The 25,875-nt window shown below is 37.4% G+C and overlaps 1 long non-coding RNA gene and 1 pseudogene across 1 annotated transcript; one reads left to right on the top strand and one right to left on the bottom strand.

Moving 5' to 3' along the window:
- Window positions 1-1,415: 1,415 nt before the first annotated feature.
- LOC109006400 lies at window positions 1,416-25,074 on the top strand (annotated as a pseudogene).
- On the bottom strand, window positions 17,430-18,912 carry LOC109006401. Its single transcript, XR_001998655.2, has 2 exons — window positions 18,783-18,912; window positions 17,430-18,665 (listed from the first exon to the last, which is right to left on the bottom strand). It is a non-coding gene; the product is annotated as an uncharacterized LOC109006401 (long non-coding RNA).
- Window positions 25,075-25,875: the final 801 nt, after the last annotated feature.

The following is a 25,875-nucleotide window of genomic DNA, read 5'->3' as shown; positions in this document are numbered from 1 at the left end:
TTTTTCATAGTTCATTGGCCATTTCTTTTTAGTTTACCCGTTCTTCATTTGAACATTGCTATCGCTATAATATGGTCTTTGTATGGAGGTAGTGAGAGTAGAGTTCTCTTATGAAAAAACCAGAACAGACATTAATCGCAATGTCTTTTCTTATGTTGTGGTTTAAATTTATAATCACTTCATCCATTTGTTTGGATCAAAGCAAACGACCACCTTTGATAGTCCAAACCTATAATTTATCACCCATTTCTTTTTTATTTTAACCCCTCCCTTCGAGCACTACTATCATTGTAATGAGATTTTTTTTTGGGTTACCACACCCCTTTCTTTTGTATCTCTAGTAGTTTGAATTTTTTTTTTTTTTTTATAAGTAGTAGTTTGATTTTAATGCATGTTTTATTATAAAAATTACTATGAACTTCAGTACTCTACTATCTTCTGAAGGAGGTGCTTGACTATTGACACATTGATGATGTTCATGGTAACTAACTGTCACAAATTTACTATTCAATTAGCATTTAAGATTCACATGCAATGTATTATTGAGGAAGCGGGATAACTCAAGGTAAAGGAAGACGATGGAGCTCAGATAAAAGAGCTCTAGTATTTGGAATAAATAACAAAAATGTTAGGTATGTATACAAATATTACATTGTTAACGTGGCTTAATACAATCCATTAGATTTATTTTATAAAAAAAGTTTTATAATACGATGGATTACATTAAATTATGTCAGTGTGTAAATATTATTATTTAAGATATATGCGTCGATAAAAAATTTCTGGAATAATACTCTAAAGTCTTGTTTGTTTTTACAAATGAGATAAGATGAGATGAGTTGAAATTAAAGTTAAAAGTTGAATAAAATATGGGAAATGCTAAATGTAATTAAGAAAAACTTACAAAAAATTTATTTCTCCACATGTCAATTATTGATACGTTGAAAATCATAAAATTTAAAATTTAAAACTTGAGTATCAAAAGAAAACTAACAAAATGAATCTTATAAGTAAAAATATAAGTAAAACTGTAAGTACATGTAGCACTACTCATAAAATATTGTTAGAATATATTTTTTTTAATATTATTTTTTTTTAAATTTGAAAAAGTTGAATTATTTATTTTATTTTATGTAAAAATTTAAAAAAATTATAATAATTAAATAAGATTAGATTAGTTGAGTTGAGAGAAATTATAAAAATAAATGAGACCTAAATATAATAGTCCTACAATGTTACTATGCGATTTGTGCTCTCCAAGATCTTGTGGGCTTTATGGGTCGGTGAACTTGTTCGTACAAAGAAAGAATGGGCCCTGTCTTCGTGTGAGCCCAACAAGTTTTTGGCATACTCGCCGTTAGATTGCTCCAGCTCAAAACTGTCAAAACGATTCGTGTCTCAATACTCGTTCTCCATAATTTTTTGACCTCTTCCCTAACTGACATCCCGAGAAAAGAAAGAAACTCCCAGAGATTCCTTGAAACCAAAACCCCCCTCAACGCCTCCACCTCCACCTCCACCCTCCACCTCACCTAAACCTCTGTTTGGCTACAAAGATTTCTTGTTTTCCGTCGCTTCCAGAAAGCCCCATTTCCTGCAAGAGCGTTAATTCGTTTCTGTTGCTTTCATTCTTCTCTCATTTCCCAAAATTTTCACCTCAGGATTTTGGATTCTTTCCGACGCTTCCCAAAACTGCATTCCGCGAATCAAGTTTTGCGCAACGACCTGTTTCCTTTTCTTTCTATCTCGTTTACTGCGAGTTCCAAGACGCAAATAAAAGACAAATAGAGAACCTTGCGCTGTTTGATAACGTTTAGGGTCCGGTTTTGTTTTCGAAGCCCTACTTTTATATACCAATCTTCAATTCCGGCAAGGCATGGACAATTTGGATGAAGAATCGTCAACGGAGATCTCCAATTCGTACAGATTCTCTAACGGACCGTATATGAACCACTCGGCTTTGTTCGAAACCCGGCTTTTCTACGTGCGGATCTCTCCGTGCTTGATCAACAGCGTCCCGAGCCACCTCACGCTGCACCACCTCCGCCGCGAGATCGGTACCTCGCTCGAAATCAACAATTCCCGGGTACCTGCCTCGGAATCTACGTCACTGACCCTTCGGCGCGACCGGCTCGACAAGGAGTCATCGGAGGTAACCTACGTGAGCACTGATACTGTCAGGGTCGCTGGCGGGGTCGAGTTCGAAGTTTACGAGAACCAGGACTTGATTCTGTGCGGGTCTTTGGAGCGAATGGAATCGGATTGGGGAAATGGGTGTGCGGGGTTGGACAACAAAGCGAGGACAGGCTGGAGTATGGACTGTTATATGTCAGCGTCGATCGGTTCTGGTTCCTCGACGTTTTTCCAGCCGAAGCTCGGGGTTTCCTCGCCATCATTTGAGGTTTATATCGCCGGCTGTTGCTCGGGAGTGCCTGTGATTTTGACCAAGACTATTCAGATTAGTCCGAGGCGGAAGGCGGTGAGGCATCCTTTTCTTGATGCCATTCCGGAGGATGAAGAAATGGGGAAGGAACAACGCAATGCTAATGGGTTGGTTCGACATAGGAAAGGGCAGGTATTGATATTGTCTTTTTAAATTTTTATTGTTTATGGGTTTGTTTGATTTTAGAATGTACGTGCATCTAATTGGGTTACATTGTAAAACACTTTGTTAATTTTGTATATTGGTGCTTGAAGTAGCAATAAGTTCCGGGCGAAATTGGTTCATTACAGAAATATTATAGTAACAGAACTAAGCCCTTTTCGATGCATTGGAAGCTTTATTTTTAGTACCAGGTTTAATGCGTGACCAGAAACTGGACTTGTGTTTAAGTTAGGCATTGGTGATGTAGGCTTGGAATTGCGAACTTGTAATCTGTGGCTTTTTAGCATTTGTTTTATTCTGGATCTTATCGGTTTGGTTTGGATCCTAGTCGAGAAACGTTTCCTTGAATAGTTATTTTTGTTATTAACCTTCTTCTAGTTTTCCTTAAGCTTCTTCTAGTTTGGTCCTAGATTCAGCAACTTGCAGTCTGCTACATGGGAACTTAGATTCTCTGCTTTTTCGTTATGTGGAAAAATGGAAACTTGTGTTCGGATTGTGTATTGGATTGGTGTAAGGGTCTTCTTCAATCTGTTTTTTGACACTTTACGTCACTATGACACATATTTTAATGGAAAAAAAATCTTTCGAAGATGCCCATAAATGTGCAAGTAAAGTGGATTAAACTTGAAAATAGGCAAGTTTGAAATATAAAATTTTCAGAGTTCAGTCTTTTTTTTTTAATAAGGAAGAGGTAAATTTTATTGATATGAATAGAGTTCAATCTTGGAAAATGTTAATTCATTTTGGAAACTTTTATCTGTGTAGTTTGGGGTGGAGAGAGTATGGATTTTTTGTCCTTAAATTCAGCAAAATATTATGCAATGCAGAAAAGCACTTCAAAAACTTTATCCAGATAATTGTTCATGTGATTTTAGAGAACATCAAAATTATTTTTATTTTCCATTCCAATTTTTGTTGGCAGTTTTTCTTCTTTACTGGTAGCCATGTTTCATTTCCAGTTGAGGGAAAGAGAACATTTGAAATTTAGCTGAACTTTTGGGCCAGGAAAAAATATTTTCTTTTAAATGGAATGATTTGTAATCAATCCTCTCTTGGGAATTTTGCAGATCACGGACTCAGATGTTGAAGATTCTGAGCCTGATGGGAAGATTGGACATGGTTTTTACCCTGAAGATATGTACTATGGCGAGGATGGCCAACTCTCTTGGTTTAATGCTGGTGTTAGAGTTGGTGTTGGTATTGGTCTTGGGATGTGTCTTGGTATAGGAATTGGCGTTGGACTTCTGATGCGATCATATCAAACCACTACTAGGAATTTTAGGAGGAGGTTTCTCTGAACTGGATCATTTAAAACGAAAATATTGTTATCCTGGTTTTAAAAGATGTGGAGGGAGGAAGCCTTTTGGGATTTTAATGGAAGTCATAAAGGATTTCAAGATTCAGGAAGAGGAAGCAAGAGATGTTATTTAGCAGTTAGCTTGCCTGTTAGGCACGAGCTTTTTGTAGGTGAGGTGGATGCTGTATAGGCCTTTGGATGGGTAATTTTTCTGATTACGTGGGGGGCACTTTGAGACGCTTGTGAAGTCTCTCATCCTAGACCCAATCACTGGGTAATAATGTATTTTGCCATGCATTTCAAGGATTGAGGTGTGCGCAGTTCAATTTTGGTTTTCGATCTTTGGTCCAATACACCCTTCGGAGATGCCAGCATGCTACAGTTTTGAGCCGAACTAAAAGAAGACTTGCTCAGCCAGCCAGCCTAAGCTTCTTGAAGTGTGACTTCGCTTCTGTGAAGATATATGTCCATGTCCACCCCATATAGAAGTTTCAAGTGGTTTGATGTTTCTCTGTGAAAAGTGTCATTTTATTTTTGTATTAAGTTTTGGAAGGTTCTCATTATTCTATTCAATTCATTAGTTGTAATCAGCATTTTGTGTTTGAAATAGGTATTGTTTATATACTTTTTAACAATCCGTTTACTGTGGTGTGATTAAATGCATCCTTGCCGGCTTGGAAGCATTGACAGGGATCCCATTTCCTTGTATCTTGTGGGTTCAGAACCTGGAAACATGGTTATGTAAATTGTATACTCCCTTGACTTGAGAGGAGGTACATTTTTTATTTTTCTTTGAAATCCTCTTGGGAACCCACTTTTTGATGTCATGCTTCGGCATTAATGTGATAACGAATACATGCTTGTTTGGCTTGAAAATTTTTAGAAATATTTGAATATACGTTTGATGAGATGAAATGAGAAATTCTCAAAACTTCTCAGAATTCGTTTTTCAAACCTTATGCAAACATAACAATTTTTTAATTTTTTAATTTTTCATTTAATTTTTTAATTTTATGATATTTTTATTTAATTTATTTTTTTATCTTTTTTAAAATTTAATAAAATATTTTAATTTAAATAATTTTACTATTACTCACATAATTTTGAGGTATGGATGCAAAAGTTGGAATATAAAACATTTTTTAAAATTTGAATATGTTTGATTTGTTTTTTAAGACTGTTTCGAAAAGTTTTGAAGAGATGGAGAAACCAAAGCAGAGGACTAGTTGTTTGTCATTACCGTAAGCATCTCTTGACCAATGCTTATTGATTCGACAGCCCGTGAAATTTGCACTTCGTGGATAGACTCTCAGCTGAGAATTGAATTGCTATCAAAGTCTCATCATGAAAAAGCAAGTAAAGCATTCTATCTCTCTAGTGTAAAAAACCATTAAAAAATAGAAATTGATAGATATGTTTTGTGAAATAATTTATAAATATTTTTATTTTAAAATATATTTATATAAAAAATTATAAAAATGATGTACTTGTATCATTATTCTACCACTTAAATATAAAAATATTTAAAATACATTTTATCAATCAATAGGGAAAATGAAAATTATCCTACGGTACATGTGGTTTTGATCTTTTCAAAAGTAATACTTATGGTTTAAAAAGCTTTAAAATAATACTTATATTCAACTTTTAAATTAATCTTTCTGTCGATATAAATACTGATAGGACATGTCAGCACCAATCAGGAAATGACACGTGATATAAATATTTAAAAAATATAAAATTAATATATTTTAATATGAGATATCAAATATACTTTATAAAAATAAATTTACATTCTTAATAAACAATAATATATTTTCTTTTATTAGGGATATTCTACATATAATCTTTTTTATAATTATGTTTTAAGGATATTTATTTAAAGTGGTGTTATTTTCATAAGTTATTTTATAAAAATATTTTTTATTTAAAATATAATTATATAAAAAATTAAATTGTATATTTATTATTTTTATTTTTAAAAATGATAGACCAACGAAAGTTGAAACGACTGATAAACGATTTGTTTAATAAAATAATATATTTTTTAAAATTTTAGTTTGAAGTTCATTTTGTTAAATATTTAAAAAGTATTATATTATTAAAAATTATAAATGAACTGTAATTCGGTTGTAAGGCTATTATTTTTTCTTTTTTGGGTATTGAGTCTTGACCGGTCCCCGAACATTGTTGGAATTCAGAAATATCCAAAGGACACCTTTACAGAGAGAGAGAGAGAGAGAGAGCTGGGTTCGGTTCTGAGCGCCAGAGAGAACACTTGAAAGTATCCAAGAGCACTGGAGCAACCCTAAAACGACTCCTCAGCTAAGCCCCAACTATCTCACAGAAATGCCCCCCCAACAAATTGCATTTTCAGACATAAAACCCTAACTACCACACTCTCAGTCTCAGATAGCAACGGCAATAACAACATTCTACCTTGTCTTGGTCCTAGACGAGGTGAATCATGACCACAAATAATCTCATGTCCTCGACGGCAATGTCCCACCGTAATAGCCCTGCACCACCTCTCCCCTCCGTTGTCTCCCTTAACTGTATCGAAGATTGCGCTTTTGAGAAAGATTCCTTGGCTGGCGTCGCCTCCGTTGAGCACGTCCCTCTCAGCCGTTTGGCCGACGGTAAGATCGATTCTGCCGCTGCCGTTCTCCTCCACTCCCTTTCTTTCCTCCCACGCGCCGCCCAGCGCCGGCTTCGCCCCTACCAGCTTATCCTATGCCTCGGTTCCGCCGACCGCGCCGTCGACTCCGCGCTTGCCGCAGACCTCGGGCTCCAACTCGTACACGTCGACGCGTCGCGAGCCGAGGAGATCGCCGACACGGTCATGGCGCTCTTCCTCGGCTTGCTGCGCAGGACGCACTTGCTCTCCCGCCACGCGCTCTCTGCTTCTGGATGGCTCGGTTCGCTGCAACCGCTTTGCCGTGGAATGCGACGCTGCCGTGGGTTGGTTTTGGGGATCATAGGTAGATCTGCGTCGGCTAGGTCTTTGGCTACAAGGAGCCTAGCCTTCAAGATGAGCGTGCTTTATTTCGATATTCACGAGGTTCGAATATTATATTACTCCGTAATTTTTCACAATTGTCACTCAGTTCTGTTCTTATAAAATTTCTGTATCATTTTTATTTGGTGCTTGAAAGCAGTTGGATTTGAGTAAATTTGGCTAATTTGAATTTCATGTTATCATTTGAATGCGAACTGTTATGTGCTTTTGTTTGTGATGTTTCGGAGAAAAAGATACTTTGTTTTGATGCCAATGGGCTATGAATCAGTAGGAAAGTGAGTACATTATGCTCAAATGGATGCTTTTGCAGCTTGAAATGTGCTTCCTCTTTTATGATTATGAAGTGCAAATCAGATCGAGTTGACATGTTCAGTGTTACAACCTGTTGAGCTTGCCAAATTTCATGGCCTTTGATTTTTTTTGGAACTTTGGATGAAAGTAGTAGTTGCCAAAAATGTGCTAATTTAGATGTTGAGAATTACATATTGTATAGAACAGTAGTCTTTTATAAATGCTTGAATTAAAATAGAAAGGAAAAGAAACAGTTTTGTGTTTTACTCTACTGCCGGTTGTGCTCTATGGAAGTGTTCACTAAAATGAAGCTGTGTTTATACCGTTTTGTGTATGAAACATTCTTGAAAATTTTCCATGTCGACTTATTATGTATGAAACTGGATTTATAACTTTATCCACATTTACTGCTCAGGGAAAAGGAAAAGTAAGCAGAACTTCAATAACTTTTCCTCCTGCAGCCCGGAGAATGGATACTCTTAATGATTTACTTGCCGCAAGTGACCTTATTTCACTTCACTGTGCTCTAAGTAATGAAACAGTTCACATTATTAATGCAGAATGCTTGCAGAATATAAAGCCAGGTACATGTATTTTCATAATTTGTGGATCTTTTTTTACTGGTTTGTGGTTTACCTTTCTTTTTTATTTAGCTTTTGACATGAACAATTTTTCTCTGCGATGCACAGGGGCTTTTATTGTCAATACTGGTAGCACTCAGCTGATGGATGATTGTGCTGTGAAGCAGCTTTTGATTGATGGCACCTTAGCTGGATGTGCTCTGGATGGTGCGGAAGGGCCACAATGGATGGAAGCCTGGGTGTGTAACTAGTATATATTTATGAAATCGTACAGGCAATTTCAGACTCATGCATGCTTGAGAATAGCTTCAGCCCTTTACTTCTTCTTCCACATGGACCAACTACAGAAATTGTGTCCCAGTTGTCATGCTGCGGGTGACTGAAATGACTATAATGTCTGGTTCCACATTCTGTGCCAGATACACTCATATTCCTGCACATGTCTGAGGGTTTGAGGAAAGAAGTAAAGACTAGAGGACTCTATATTGTTTTTGCCATAGTCCTTTTGGCATCTCTAAATAATCAATTTTTTTATCTGTTTGCAAATTTTGTGTGGAGGAAGTCTGGTACAGCGTAAGAAGTTGCATTATTTTTTTAATCTTCTCATGCTGTAGAATATTGCCATATGTGACAGATTTTCTAAATAGAGCCACTAGGAATATGGCAACTCTGTTTACTCTAATACACCATATCATGTTGCATTTCAGTTAAAGGAGATGCCCAATGTATTGATTCTTCCACGAAGTGCGGACTATAGTGAAGAAGTATGGATGGAGATAAGGGAGAAAGCTATTTCTATGTTACACACATTCTTCTTTGATGGGATTGTTCCAAAGAATGCCATCTCTGATGAGGAGGAAGAGGAAAGCGAAATAGCTGACGAAAATGAACAATCTGATAAGCAAGACAGAGAAAGTGTTCTGCAAGGTTCAGTTGGTGAGCGATTGACAGATAATTCTCTTGTAAGTCCAGAAAGCTCTGAGAAAAAAGATACTATCAAATCCAAAGAGTCTCCTGGCCAGCCCCAGGTTTCAAGTTTGTCTCAAAGCACCACTACCAGATCTGAAGTAAGGCGAAGCAGATCAGGTAAGAAGGCCAAGAAGAGACATACACATCAAAAATCACAACAAAAACCGGATGAACCCTCAGCTCTGGAAAAGGAAAGTATCTCACTTCGAGAAGATGATACTGCTATGAGTGGCACAGATCAAGCAGTAAGCTCTGGTTCACGATTTGCTTCCCCTGAAGAGTCAAGAAGTAGGAAAACACCCATGGAGTCAATGCAAGAATCAACTTCTGACCAGCGTCTAAAGTCAAAAAAGAAGCTTGGTGGAAAGTCTGATGAACTGTTGAAAGATGGGTATGTTGTAGCTTTATATGCTACAGATCGCCCTGCACTCCATGTCTCTAGGCAAAGAGTTAAAGGTGGTGGTTGGTTCCTAGATACCTTGTCAAATGTAACCAAAAGGGATCCTGCAGCACAGTTCCTCATTGTTTTCAGAAGCAAGGTTTGTTGACTGGAACTTTTTTCTTTTATACTGGGCCAAATTCCTGCCTATTTTCAGTTAATGATAGGTAGCTTAAATTGGACATATTAACTGCAATCCTGGTTGGCTGATATGTCATGTGGATGCCTCTTCTTCAGGACACGATTGGCTTGCGATCATTTGCTGCTGGTGGAAAGTTATTGCAGGTACTACAAAATTGTACAAGGTGGAGTATGTGGTCTTGAAATTGAAATTGGAGTGGCTAAAAGGGTTGCTTGTTATTGTCTGATTTTTCATGCATTACTAATTTAATATTTGAAAAAAGCGGCTTAATCTATTCTTAATAAAATTCTTATTTACTAATAAAAAAATAATATTTGAAAAAAGGCCCTCAGTTATCAACGGGCTCTGACAATATATGCCAAACTAGCTGACTTCCTGACAATTTAAATGCATTTGTACCATGAATAGTCTTGTTATATGGTAGTTGAAGACGTTTAAATTTTGATATGGCAGATTAATAGAAGAATGGAATTTGTATTTGCTAGTCACAGCTTTGATGTTTGGGAAAGTTGGATGTTGGAAGGTCCCTTGGAAGACTGTCGGCTCATTAACTGTAGGAATCCTTCGGTAAGTTTCGAAATAGAACTGTTGTCTTTTATTTTCATTTTTTCTTAATATAATCCTATGGATTATGATCAATGTGCTTAGACACTGTGCCTTGTCCTTCAAGGTGCTTAGAATGTTACCACCACATTCCTCTGTCACAGGTGAGGGTATATATATAAAATGATGGGGGCTGTGACCTCTTTAAGAAAAATGATGAATGTGATGGGGGGACGTTTCTTCCCACGGTCTATATTAGTATTATGAAAGCTGAAGAATCAGTGGGAATTCTTTTACTTCGAGGATCCTTCCCAATGTTTATATGAGGATTCCTCCCACCGTCTACTGGTTGAGGTTGCCCATTTTGCTAGATTGTGTGCATAGAAATTAGCCCCTCTATGAATTCTTTTGGCCACACAATCCGAGTCTGATTGAAAACAATTGGATGTCAATTGCTACTGGGAAAACTCTCCAATTGTTGATAAGACCTGTTTTTTGGATTGCCAGCAAAACTATAGAATCACCTTCCATGATCACTTTTTCCCAAATCCAACTTAGTTGCCTCAGACACTGCTAAAAGGGCAGCTTTGACCTCTTTAATATTGGGAGCCAAAGGTGGGCAATTTTTTGTCCATCTATGGAGAATAAAGTCCGCATCATCCTTACATAAAGCTGCTGACGTGGATTGGTTTTCGCAAATGGAAAGATCATACATGGTGGGAGTTACCAAGAGTGTATTTGAAAAAACTTTGAAGCCTAGTGGGTACTTCTGAAGAAGGGAAGAAGGACTGAATCACTAAACACCTAGACCCGCCGCCACCCCTCCCCCACCCTAGCCGGCGTGCGGGATCTCACCACTGCAAGAGACTTGGTTGACGGGCCCCAGTGCAGCCGCTAAGGGCCGGTCGGTGTGGGTCCTCCCTCAGCGACCGGATTTCGTAGCTTCTGTCTCGATTTTCGTCGTCTGTGTAGTCTTGTGCCGTCTTTCGCCGTCTCTGCCTCTGCCTTCAACGTCCATCTCTGTCTCCATCTCTCCGTCGTCTGCCTCTGTTGCTGAAACCAGATCTGTCTCTATCTCCCTACATAAATGCCGCCACCCTCTCCCACTCTAGAACGGTAAGTGACCCCTCACCGCCGGCATAGATAAGGTCGACGGGCCCCAGTGACTCCATCGAGGGCCATCCGACGTTAACCCCCTCTCCGGCGACAGGGTGTTTTTTTGCAGAAACAGACCTGGACGAAGCTCTAATGTTTTACTTTAAGAAGATGAAGTTGGGGCAGTAAGGAGCAGTGGACACAGAGGGATTTGACGATGACGACGCGCGATGTGGACTCATCTCAGTTGGAAGGCAAGAGATGCTTGAAAGTGGAATAAAAAACTTTTGTTTTTACGAAAGAGGGAAGAAATAATTTTCGTATTTTTGAATGTAGCAAAAGGATAGCTAAGTTCATGTGTCTAGAGGGGATGATAGCTTCGTGGGTGGATAAGGGGATTGAGGATTGTTTAGAACTTATCTATCATGAAGGTTTCTTCAGAGAGTTAAGGATGGGTAATGGAGTTTTTATCATTCAACATCATGCTAATGCAAGGGGCAGCTTTCTGCAACTCTCAGAATTCTGGATTGGAAGGAGGAAATGATTGTTGGTGTTTTTGGAGGGCGCTAATGACATTGGATGGAAAGGCTTTCTGCAGTCCATTCGAAGTGTTACTGGGGAGTTTGGAAAAACAGTGGGAAGGCCATCCTCAGTCAAAGGTGCCTCGTACGTGGCAGTGTTGAGGTCATTGGTGGGTAGTCCGGTCTAGAACAGCTCAGCGGTAGAAGGAAAGAGTAAGACACTTGTAGGAGACAGGCCTTCAGGTGACATTGGGAGAGGTGGAGGGGGTCTTGTGGGATGTCAAAGCTCAATTGAAGGGAGTTATGGAGTATGTGAGAGATCTGATGATTAAAGTGGATAAGGGGCTGGACTTAGTCGTGGGTTTATGCGGTGGGTTGAGCATGGATGAGGGAGGCCGGGGGGTAGATCCTTCGGGTTTGAAGGCCACAAGTGTGCCGGCAAAGGGCGTTTCAACGCCGTCACAGATGGGGTCGTTGGACGTTGGCATCTTTGTCCATGCCGGTGTCACTATGCCTCCTGAGGGTGCTGTAGGACCTCAATCAACATATGCATATGGGGTTGATACTTTTGTCCAGGGTTCATCCTTAGTTGAAGACGGGGGACCCTCTAGGGTCTCGAATATTTTGGAAGAAACAGTCAAACCTCTTTTTGGAAAATGCAAACGAGGTTACAAAAGGTAGTGCTTCCCCTTCCTATGCTATGGAGGGAACAGTAGGGCCAGACAAAGCGACACGACAAGGATCGTTGGGGGGTGGTGCAAAGTCAAGCAATGTTGGTGGAGGGGAGGAACCTGTAATGGTGGCAGAAACAATGGACACTCGCGGTTTGTCGTTGGTGCCTCATGTGAGGGAAGGTTTGGAATCAGGAGTGCAGTTGGGTACGGTGGCTGGAGATAATGTTGTTCCCTTGGTTTCTATCCCTTCCATTAAACGATATAACGGGTTCACCATCATATTGGGTTCTGAATAAAGTTAACGGACTTCAGCAAATCTTGGGGCTTTCATATGGAGAACAGGGAGAATATGAAGATCAATTTAAAGCTCTACTCACTGCGATTGAGGTGAGTTATGCACTTGTAACCAAATCACATTTTAAGAAAAACAGGGAGTTAAAGCGTCTTCTATGTTTAATCAACTACAATGCTAAGGGAGATAGCTCAAGTCGAGGGAAGAATAAAAGGAGGGCATTGTGAAGATGATCTCGTTGTGGGATGTTCTGGTAGAGGAATAGTTTTATGGAAACAAGGGGTTGGGGTTGGGGAGGTGTCCAATTCAGGTTTGGTGTATTTTGGGTAGGTTTCATGGGATTTTTAGGTCATTAGGGGCTCTCTTGTATGGGTTAGGTGTTTTCTTGTATACGTTTAATGTACTTGGTTACTCCTATTTATTTATATATATAATATTTTTACTTATTAAAAAAAAAAGGTTACCAAAAGTGTACTGGGTGCGCGTAGGGGAGGTGATCTGCCACGACATCAAGTTTTCCCTACTGATTTTCTTGATCTGGCCATCCATTGAATGGAATTCGTCTAATATGTTCATGAGTCCCTTTGTTCCTTGTTGGCCATATCGGGTCAATAACCCAATTGTTAGTGACAAGCAAGAGGAAATGGTGGATCTCTTACAAGTTGATATTGAGGATTGGGTTAGGTTTAAGAGCTAATTCGACCCAATCAACTAGTAACATGTCCACAGATTGGAGTGTGGCAATGCTGGCATGCTTTAGTGGGGACAGTGTGCCAAACCACTTTCCAAAGCAGGATTTGTTTGTCTATGGTGCAAATTGGCCTGCCATAGGGAGTTTCCATTTGTAGGTGAGCCTTTTTTCATGGAGGGTTTGAGTCCCCAGCATACCTTTCCAAATCCAAGGGCCTCTTTTTCTGGGCTGAGTTTTAGGAAAGGTGGTATTTTTATGGTACTTGTACTTTAGTACTCTAATCCATGCATACTTATGGCTAGAAGCCACCCTAGTTTGGAAACTAAGGCTCTATCGGTATCATGCATCCATCTACTACCCAACCTTTGCCCAACCCTACCCCCCCCCCCCCCCTCCTTTTCCCCTGGATTATTTTTTTTCAAAAAATTTGATCATTTTTGAAAAAAACAACCCCGGTTTGGGTTTTTTGTTAGCCTCAGATTAAGGATCGGGACACTATACTTAATGTGTGACCCTGTATACTTACCAAAAAAAAAGTGTGACCCCGTATACTCTTGCTTAAAATATTGACGTGAACTGGTCTTATTGAGCAGTTGGCTAGACTAGAGAGAATACGTTCAAGTCTTGATCTGGTCCTATTGAATGGAAGCAGATTCTTGTAGTGATGCATGGCTGAGTATAATTAGTAGGGAAAAATTTCTAACCCAATGATAAACGCTAAGACCTCTTCTTGGTTCAAAAGATCCACGCGGACAGCCATTAATTAGGGTTGAAAAGGTAGAAGTTATGGGCAAGAAAAAGAACTCAATTTCTATCATTTCCGAACTGTGATTGAAAGGATGTATGGAGAATGATTCCTTTATGTATCATGTGGTGTCTATGGATTGAAAGAAATGGTTGAAGCTTTGAAGATAAGGAGCATTCTCCAGATGAGCTTAGAAGTTTCTACTTTCATACTTTATTTCTTTGGGCCTCATCTTGTGTTTTTAATTTAGCTTGCTTAAATGATTTTCTCGTATCACTTTCTAGCTCCTAATTTTGTAACTAGGTGAATGCTGTTTGTATACCTCTTGCGTATTTGGACTATGCCTGTTTACAACTTTCAATAAAATGTTATTTTACTTGTAAATAAAAACATTTCCAAACTGTGATTGACTACAATTCAAGCCAATTTGACACATGCTCACTTGAATCAAGGGTTTGGGGTTGGGTGTTCGGGTAGAGTTTTAGTTCTACAAAAAACAAGGGTTGGGGACCGGTCTGGTGTATTTTAGGTTGTTCTTTTCACGGGCTTTTTGGGTCATTTTAGACAAAGTTTTTTCTTGTATACATTCAGTGTACTTGGTTTTTCCTTTGATATATAATATTTTTAACTTATCAAAAAAAAGTCTCTTTATCTCACTTGAATGTCTCTTTATCCCTTCCCCTGGGTGATTGAGAGCAGAGCCAAATCAAAGATTGCATGTCTGACTATCTACTTTCCGTAATGCATCGTATGGATTTCATTCCTATTATCGATCATTCTAGTTCGTGCATGTCTATATGCATGGATATTTGGAGGAATGTATAGGGGAGTTTTTGGTAGCCTGTCATTTTAGAAATGTAGATGATGGTTTTGAATGGGCTTTTGTTGGTATTTACGGCCCTACAGTGGACAGCAGCAGAAGATTTTTGGAGGAAGAGCTTGCTGGTTTTATTAGTTGGTGGGATGTGCCTTGGTGTGATGGAGGATTTCAATGTCACTTGTTTTTCGAGTGAGAGATCGTCGGATTTCAATTTTACCTTGGCGATGAGGGAGTTCTTTGAATTCATTTTTTAGATTGATTTTGTTGACTTACCTCTTGCAGGGGGTGCCTATTCGTGGTCCAATAATAGGAATTGGTTCCCGTTTAGATAGGTTTTTGGTATCTCGCTCGTGGGAATCTCATTTCCCTGAGGTGTACCAAAAGTGTTTGTCTAGAATTTGTCTGACCATTTCCCTATTCTTTTGGATTGTGGGGGTATTCACGAAATTCGTATATATTTTAAGTTTGTAAATGTGGTTGTTGGCTGATGGTTTCAAAGATATGGTGAAACAACGGTGGACTTCCTATGAATTGTGTGGTACCCCTAGTTTCATATTGGCTGATAAGTTAAAAGTTTTGAAAAAGGATTTTAAGGAATGGAATGAACAAGTCTTTGGGAGTGGATAGACATAAGGAGTCTCTTATTGAGGAATCGCAGGGGTTGGAGAGTGATGCAGGCCACGTGCAATGACAACAAACGAATATGGATTCGCTGAAGCGATGCACGTGACTTACAAGAATATGTGAGGATCAAAGGCAAAATAAAATGAGGAAAAAACTATTGAGCATGGAAAGTAAAAATGGATAATCATGGGATGTCACTCAACCAGGGGATAGTGGATGTCACTCACACAACCGAGCCAAACACTTGATGGAAGAAGAAGATGAACTCAACTTCAGATGCAAAACTTGCAAGATGGTTTTAAACTCGAAATGATATTTTCATTTCTTCCATTTCATGATCCTTATATAGGAGTACATGGTTTTGGCTTATTATAGCCTACAATAAATGAAAAACAGATCCCAACACCCATATTAATGCTTCAACCAACTTCCAACACCCTATTAATTGATGTAGACAACTTCCAACCACTTCTACAACCTCCAACGGCTATAAACATTAAATGCTCTATTACTTCCTATACCTAACACACCATTCAAGACATATAAATGCTCAATTTCGAAATTCAAGATAAATAATATTCTAGGTCTTGTCCAGCACGTCATATGCCACCTTAGCTGCCAGGTTAGGTCGTCACGTCAGCTTCGATGAAATGACATGTAGGATTTTGATTGTGCAGTTGCATCAATCTCATTTTTTTCAAAAATCAACTTGACCCCAAGTTGAAACCTACGTTCTTCCAAAATGGTTTGTTGATCAGAATTAATCTTCGTTGCAACCACAAAGAATGAGACATATTCCCCTATACAACTTTGCTCGTACTTCTTAAAAGACGAGGCTAGTCTTGGCTTTTTGAAAAACAAAATTTTCCACAAGTTTCACAATGTTTCTATTCTTGGTCTCTTTTTATTTCTTCATCAAAGATTGGTAAATGGTCATTGTAGATTGGTTCCTCCTCTTCTAGATACTCGTTGTAGATTGGAAGTTTTGACCAATCAACCAGAACGTCATCTGCAGTTTCATTAGCATCGAAAGTGAAATACGTTAAGATAATTTTGCTTTGGACCCAATTTCAAACCAATAGCTCTGACACCAATTTGATGTAGGCCATGGGTAGTGACAACAAATGAATATGGATTTGCCGAAGCGATGCATATGACTTCCAAGAATATGTGAGCATTAAGGGCAAAATAAAGTGAGGAAAAAACTATTGAGCATGGAAAAGAAACAAAAGAACAATGGAAAGTAAAAATAGATAATCGTGGGATGTCACTCAACCAAGAGATAGTGGATGTCACTCAACACTATCTAATTGTGGATGTCACTCACACAACCTAGCCAAACATTTGATGGAAGAAGATGAACTCAACTTCAAATGCAAAACTTGCAAGATGGTTTTAAACTCAAAATTATATTTTCATTTCGTCCATTTCATGGTCCTTATATATGAGTACATGGTTTTGACTTACTATAGCCTACAATAAATAAAAAACATTTCCATCGAAGAATATTTGGCAGATGAAAGCTCCTTCAAAAGCTGCTTTTTTTTGTTTGGATAGCAGCATTGGGCAAAATTCTCACCACAGATAACTTAAGGAAATGTCGGCTAATGGTGTTGGACTAATGTTGTATGTGTAAGAGAGATGGTGAATCAATAGATCATCTATTTCTACATTGTGAGGTGGCGAGGACCATGTGAGATTATTTTTTTACAGGACTCGAATTATCATGAGTCATGCCTCTTAGATTGGTGGATTTTCAAGCTAGCTGGAGGGGCCTCAAAGGTAATTCACAGGTTGCAACAATCTAAAAAATGGTCCTTATTTGTATGTGTTGGTGTATATGGTGGGAGCGAAATCATAGAAGCTTCAAAAACCAAGAGAAGACAATGGAGGAGCTGAAAGTTTTTTTCTTTAAAACATTGTTCTCATTGGGGCCATGTTTGTAACAGACTAAATGTACATGACTTTTTACTATTAGTTGTAAACTCTAGTTAGACATTCCTTATGTATACTCTTTGAGGACCTTGAATACTTGGGCTTTTATGAATAAAATCTTTTGATTATCGATAAAAATAAATATATAAATGAAAAACAGCTCCCAACATCCATATTAATGCTTCAGCCAACTTCCACCAACCTAAAAAATGAAAACCAGCTCCCAACACCTGTTAATTGCTACAGACAATTTTCAACCACTTTTACAACCTTCAATAGCTATAAAACATTAAATGCTCAACTACTTTCTATACCAACATACCATTAAAGACACATAAATGCTTAAATTCGAAATTCGAAATAAATAACAATCTAGATCCTGTCCAGCACATATGCCATATGCTCAACTGCCAGGTTAGGTTGCCACATCATCGTGCCACGTCAACTTTGATGAAATGACATTAAAACCCTTTTGCAAGTCATGTGCATCGCTTCAATGAATCCATATTCGTTTGTTGTCATTGCTCGTGCTCTGCATCAAATTGGTAATAGAGCTTTTGATTCGAAATAGATCAAAAGCAAAATTATCTTATGTATTTCACTTTCGATGCTAATGAAAGTGCAGATGACGTTCTGTTTGATTGGTCAAAACTTCCAAACTACAATGAATATTTACCAATCTTTGATGAACTAGAAAGAGGTTAAAAACAGAACATTGTGAAACTTTTGCGGAAGACTTGGTTTCTCGAAGAGCCAAGACTAGCCTCATATCCTTCTAGAAGTACGAGCAGAGTTATAAATGGGACGATGTCGCATTCTTTGTGGTTGCAACGAAGAGTAAATCTGATCGGCAAACCATTTTGGGAGGACGTAAGTTTCAACTTGAGTTCAAGTTGATTTTTGAAGAAAATGAGAATGATGCAATTGTACAATCAAACTCCTACATGTCATTTCATCGAAGCTGACGTGGCACCTGACTTGGCAATTGAGATAGCATATGGTATGTGCTGAACAAAACCTAGAATGTTATTTATTTTGGATTTTGAATTTTGAATTTAAGCATTTGTCTTTAATTGTATGTTAGGTATAGGAAGTAGTTGAGCATTTAATGTTTACAGCCTTCGGAGGTTGTAGAAGTGGTTTGGAGTTGTCTACAGCAACTAATAAGGTGTTGGGAGTTGTTTTTCAATTATTAGGAGGTTGGAAGTTGGCTAAAACATTAATATGGGTATTGAGAGCTATTTTTCATTTATTGTGGGCTATAATAAGCCAAAACCATGTACTCCTATAGGACTATGAAATGGGGATTAGATTTTGAGTTTTAAAATCCTCTTGCAAATTGCGTGCATCGCTTCAGCGAATCCATATTCGTTTGTTGTTGCCTGTGGCTTGCAAGAATATGTGAGGATCAAAGGTCAAATAAAATGAGGAAAAAACTATTGAGTATGGAAAAGAAATCAAATAAACAAAATAATAATGGAAAGTAAAAATGGATATACCTGGGATGTCACTCGACCAAGGGATAGTCGATGCCACTCAACACTATCTAATTGTGGATGTCACTCACATAACCAAGCAAAACACTTGATGGAAGAAGGAGATGAACTCAACTTCAGATGTTAAACTTGCAAGAAGGTTTTAAACTCAAAATTTGATCTTCATTTTGTCCATGTCATAGTCCTTATATAGGAGTACATTTTTTGTCTCATTATAGCTCACAATAAATGAAAAACAACTCCCAACACCCATATTTATGTTTCAGCCAACTTCCAACAACCTAATAAATAAAAAACAACTCCCAACCCCATATTAATTGCTGCAGAAAATTTCCAAACACTTCTATAATCTCCAACAGCTATAAACATTAAATGTTTAACTACTTCTTAATTCCTATACCTAAGAGCATTGGCAATGGTCTAGCCATTGCCAAGTCTAAAGTTTGGCTAGAATTTTAACTTTTGGCTATAATATCAATTTTTGACTAGGTGAGTCCACATTGGACTAACCATTATAAATTTAAAATAATAATATAATATTATATTTTTTACTTTTTTTTTATTTTTTTATTTGCAAATATAATTTATATATTTCTTAGATTTTCATACTTCATAGAAATAATGTGTCTACTCTATCAATCAGTAGAAATAATGTGCATGTCATGCATGTTTTACCATTCAAAGAGAGGGAATTGATGAAATAATTAAATATGGTTTTCTATTGTGAATAGTAGCTAGCCATATTTGGAGAGGAATTAAGATTTACTATTCATCAAGTCTTAAGTTTTGGACCATTGGCTAGTCCAATGTGGAGGTTTTTTTTTTCACATCTAGCTAAAGTTTGGACTTGCACTGACATTTGGCTAGTCTATTGCCAATGCTCTAACACACCATAAAGACACAAATGCTTAAATTCAAAATAAATAACATTCTAGGTCTTGTCCAACATATATGCCATATGCCACCTCAACTGCTAGGTCAAGTTGCCACGTCATCATGCCATGTCAAGTTTTGGACCATTGGCTAGTCCAATGTGGAGGCTTTTTCTCACATCTAGCTAAAGTTTGGACTTGCACTGACATTTGGCTAGTCCATTGCCAATGCTCTAACACACCATAAAGACACAAATGCTTAAATTCAAAATAAATAACATTCTAGGTCTTGTCCAGCATATATGCCATATGCCACCTCAACTGCTAGGTCAAGTTGCCACGTCATCATGCCATGTCAGTTTAGATGAAATGACATATAAGAGTTTGATTGTGCAGCTACATCATTATTTGATGCAGGCCATGGGCAGCAACAACAAACGAATTTGGATTCGCCGAAGTGATGCACATGACTTGTAAGAATATGTGAGGATCAAAGGCAAAATAAAAGGAGGTAAAACTATCAAGTATGAAAAGAAACAAAATAACGATGGAAAGTGAAAATGGATAATCCTAAGATGTCACTCAACTAGAGGATAGTGGATGTAACTCTCTATCTAATTGTGGATGGCACTCAACCAAGCCAAACACCTTTTTTTTCTTTTTTCTTTTTTTAATTGGCACTAGGTGTCCAGAAAGAGCGTCCCGACTAATCCCGAGATTGCACAAGCCCTTAGTAGGGAGTTTCTCTCATGTGCACCTCAGGTAGTTCAAGGGGATCTCCCAGTCTGATGGCCCCTAGATAATGTTTTCACCCAAGGGGATATGAACCTTAGACTAGGGGGGGAGCATACCCCCAAGTCCAAGGCCTTTACCACTTTAGCCAACCCCTGGGGGTTGCCAAACATTTGATGGAAGGAGGAGATGAACTCAACTTCAGATACAAAATTTGCAAGAGGGTTTTAAAACTCTAAATTTGATTCCCATTTCATCAATTTCATAGTCCTCCTATAGGAGTACATGGTTTTGACTTATTATAATCACAATAAATGAAAAACAACTCCCAACCACTTCTACAACCTCCAACAGTTATAAACATTAAATGTCCAACTGTTTCCTATACCTAACACGCCATTAAAGACACAAATGTTAATATTCGAAATTTAAAATAAATAACATTGTAGGTTCTGTCTAGCACATATGCCATATGCTACCTCAGTTGCTAAGTCAGGTCGCCATGCCATAATGCCACGTCAGCTTCGATGAAATGACATGTAGGATTTTGATTGTGCAATTGCATCACTATCCCTTGGTTGAGTTTCATCTCAAGATTATCCATTTTTACTTTCCATTGTTCTTTTGTTTATTTTATTTCTTTTCCTTAATAGCTTTTTCCTCATTTTATTGTCTTTGATTCTCACATATTCTTGTAAGTCACATGCATCGCTTCTGCAAATCTATATTCTTTTGTCATTGCTCATGGCCTGCATTAGATAGTGGATGTCACTCAAAACCTAGCCAAACACTTGATGGAAGAAGATGAACTCAACTTCAAATGCAAAACTTGCAAGAGGGTTTTAAACTCAAAATGATATTTTCATTTTGTCCATTTCATGGTCGTTATATAGGGTGCGGTGCACGGGGCAGAGCTCTCAACACCCATATTAATGTTTCAGCCAACTTTCAACAACCTGATAAATGAAAACAACTCTGAACACTATTAATTGTTGCAGACAACTTCCAACCACTTCTACAACGTCCAACAACTATAAACATTAAATGTTCAACTATTTTCTATTCCCTAACACACCACTAATGACACATAAATGGTTAAATTCGAAATTCAAAATAAATAATATTCTAGGTCTTATCCAGCACATGTCATATGCCACCTTGGCTACCAGGTTAGGCCATCACGGCATCATGTCACATCATCATGCCGCGTTAACTTCAATGAAATGACATGTAGGAGTTTGATGCAAGCCTCGGGTAGCGACAACAAACAAATTTGGATTCACTGAAACAGTGCACATGACTTGCAAGAATATGTGAGGATCAAAGGGAAAATAAAATGAGGAAAAGCTATTGAGTATGAAAAGAAACAAAAGAACGGAAAGTAAAAATGGATAATCTTGGGATGTCACTTAACCAGGGGATAGTGGATGTCATTCAACACTATCTAATTGTGCATGTCACTCACACAACCAAGCCAAACACTTGATGGAAGGATGAGAAATTGCCCCATTTACAATTGTGCTTGTACTTCTAGAAGGATATGAGCCTAATCTTGGTTCTTCGAGAAACCGAGTCTTCCACAAAAGTTTCACAATGTTTCTGTTCTTGGTCTCTTTCTACATAATCAAAGATTGGTAAATATTCATTGTAGATTGGTTCCTCCTCTTCTAGATATGCATCGTAGATTGGAAGTTTTGACCAATCAACAATAACATCATCTGCACTTTCATGAGCATCGAAAGTGAAAGACATAAGATAATTTTGCTTTTGATCCATTTGGAACCAAAAGCTCTGATATCAATTTGTTGCAGCCCGAAAGCTACAAGGATGAATACAAATGAATTTGGTGGATTTTGATGAGGGAACAAATGTAGGAAAACAAGGATAGGTAACCTGGGATGTCACTCAACACTATCTAATTGTGTTGATAGACATAAGGCATCTCCTACTGAGGAGGAATTGCAGGGGTTGGAGAGTCAGACAAAGGGTAGTATTCTTTTAGAGGATGAGATTTTGAGGAAGGTTATTCTAATAGAGGAGACTTCGTGGAGGTAGAAATCAAGGGCCCTATGGTTAAAAGAAGGGGATAAATATACATAATTGATTGAGGTTGATGGTACTATTTTTCTGACCAGTCTGACATTAAGGGGCATATTTGCCTTTTCTATGAGAATCCTTTTACGGAGATTGGGCTTCATTTGGGGGCTACGTTCAAGGCCAATACGGTTTGGGATGGGGTGTTGGAGAAGGTAGAGAGAAGGTTGGCACGTTGGAAGATGTTGTATTTGTCAAAAGGGGGAAAAATCACCCTTGTCAAAAGTACGTTGTCTAACCTTCCTAAATATTTTCTATCTTTATTTCCCATTCCAAATTGTGTGGCTAATTGGTTGGAGAAGTTATTTTGAGACTTTTTGTGGGGTTGTATAGAGGGAGGAAGTTAAATTTCATTTGGTTAGTTGGGATAAGTTTCAAAGCATAGAAACCCCACAAAGCATACAAGCCTAAACAAGAAAGGGACCTGTGGCAGAGAGATATTTGAGGTCAGATTAGATAATTACCCATAGTTGATTGCGAGTTGCTTTGGCACTGGGAGTTGGGAAGAAAATATATATAAAGGAAATCTAGTGTGAGAGTGCTTCAGCCGCTAGGACTTGGGACTTGTGAGAGTGCTGCACCCCGACAATCTAGTGCAAGGGTTTTGGGAAGAAAATATATATATAGGGGGAGCTCGAGTGATCTGGGCTGAGCTTTTGAATATGAATATAATGTTCTAAAAGCCACTTGAAGATCTTTTTTTTTTTTTATCATTTTATTTAGAGAAGTGCTACAGACACAAAGAAGTAAATCTACAAACTGACATGATTTTATGTGATATGTTAGATCTACTTTATAATAAAAGTGGCATTACAATATAACGTACTACATCAAGATATGTTAATTTGTGGGTTTACTTTTGTGGGATCTCTTTGTGGTTAAATCATTTCTCTTTTATTTAAGAGCTAGAACACATGCTTTTAAAATAAAAGCTGCAATCTTTCCTCTATAATAAGTAATAAGCCCATGCATGTATGTGAAGAGGCATTCTCAACATAATTGAGGAATAGACCAGTAACCAGTTTCCTATTGTTAAGGTCCAACAGTGGTTTCACCCTTGGCTGGGAAATATTTATAAACACAAATATAATTATTAGTGTTGGTGGAAAATATATAATTTATCCATATAATGACTATCCCAAAACGTTCTGGTATTGAAATATTCCGTGCCAGTACCTCAACCGGAAGGGTCACTGGAATGGAATTCAAAATTATGGTGAAGAAATATTTGAGTTTAGAGGAATGGTCGATGCAGAATGCTTGGTGGGTGATCTTAGATGTTTTTCTTTAATTCCTTATTTTAGTGGGCTTCAGCAATTGTATTTAATGAAACTAGTGTGTGCAGACGAGAGGCAGTCCATCTGGTCGTGTTGGGTTAGATCCTACCTTAACAGAGACACAAATTTCTGGCAGTTGAAGTTCCCAGGAGACTGCTCCTGGATGTGGAGGGAAAAACTGAAATTGAGATCCCTTGCACGAGACAAGTCCATGATTTTCTTGTTTCTTTTTCTATTTCCTGACTTGTAATAGGTTCAGTTTTTGTATACTTCCTGTATACTTGGCTTTGCCTTATTACTTGTCTCAATAAAATTTTATTATTCATCAAAAAGAAAAAACATTGCCATAATTAGCTGTTCTCAAGTAATGCACCCCCACCTCTCCACTTCCCTTTTCCAATTTTTGTTTTGGCCTTTTTGTTGCTATTAAAATGTTATTACTGTTGGCAAAATGCAGGCTGTTTTGGAGGTACGCATTGAGATTTTGGCAGCAGTAGGGGAAGATGATGGGATTACTCGCTGGCTTGATTAAATCCTAAGAGTTAAGAACACTAACATTTTCCTGCCCATGAGGTTTGTATTAATTCAAAACAATTTGAATCTTCTCGTTTTATTTTTCTTTTCCCCCTTTTTTTCTTATTGAATTTTGGAGATGTTATGAGCTTTGTAGGCCTTCTATTCCATTCGAACATATGAAATTTGTTATGCGGGAATCTCATTTATTGGCTCATCTTATAGATTTGTATGTTGCAACTCAATTCTAGAACTTTCCTTTTTCAGCCGAGCATCTCAGCTCTTTCCTATTTATTTGCAGAGAGCAGGGTCTCCATGACATGACTCATATGAAAAGCATATTCTTCTGAAATGCTTCACATTTAGTGGCCGAAAAAGAAAGAGTGTGTTGTTTTTACCTTTGTGTGAGCTTAAGCTTCAAGCAAACTCTGGATTCTGATATCCCCACCCCTACACAAATGGTGGATCAAATCATCAATGATATGTCCTATTTCAAAGGAATGGTGTTGGGGTCCCAAACTGGTGGTGCAGGTATCTGAGCGTGAGCTGTGTGTGTGGTTCTCAAGTTTTTCACAAAAAGGGTTTAAGCCACAGGGCCTACAGTTTACCTATTTCATGGTCCCCCCCAAATTGTCCATTCTTTAGGATCAAGCAATGTCTCACATTAATTTTTGCTTTTGGGTTATAAATCCCAAAATATATAAACTTCACCTTACTCTAAAACATTTAGTTTAACATCGCACTAATTTGATTGCTCAACGCATTTAGCTCCTTAAATATTAAGGTATCATTTGGTTACGCAGTTCATATGAGATGAGATGATATTCTTTATTGAAAGTTAAATAAAATATTGTTATAATATTATTTTTTAATATTATTTTTGTTTTAAAATTTAAAAAAGTTGAATTGTTTATTATATTTTATATGGGAGTTTGAGAAAATTATAATAATTATATGAGATAATTTGGTTTTGTGTAACTAACAAGTACTCTAAGAATATGAATGACGTGGTAGTTTTGGTCAAAAATAAATGTGAGAATGCAACCTTGCTTATGAGAGCATTAGCATTGGTCTATGCATATGTATATACAAAGTTATATTTGCATAATATGACCCTAAAATCCTTCACATTGGTTTATGCATATTCAAATATTTAGCTACTTATGAATAGTGCTTATCTAAATTTGGATAACCACTATTCACCCTACAAATCATATTTTAATAATTATTTCTCTCATCCCACTCTCTCTCACACAATCCTTTCATTTTTTTCCTCCTTTAACAATAAAACAAACATTCACTTGTACATTCATTTTATTATTATAATATATTATATTTTTTTTTTCATTTTATTATATTTTTAATATATTATTATTAACAAATTATATTTTTTATTATTATATTTGTATCATTAATGTCAAATGTATATAGTGGATATTAATTGTAAAATATATATAAAAAAAATTGATTTTAGCAAAAAAGTAATAATAGTAAAATAATAATATTTTATTATTATTTTGTGTCAAATATGCATAAGCCAATGTGAAAATTTTGCTTGAATGACAAAGTGAATATGCAAAAGAGATAATTTTGCATATGCATATGTAT

This window comes from Juglans regia, chromosome 7, assembly GCF_001411555.2.
Source record: "Juglans regia cultivar Chandler chromosome 7, Walnut 2.0, whole genome shotgun sequence".
Taxonomy (NCBI): Eukaryota; Viridiplantae; Streptophyta; class Magnoliopsida; order Fagales; family Juglandaceae; genus Juglans; species Juglans regia.
This window is presented reverse-complemented; position numbering and strand designations above follow the sequence as displayed.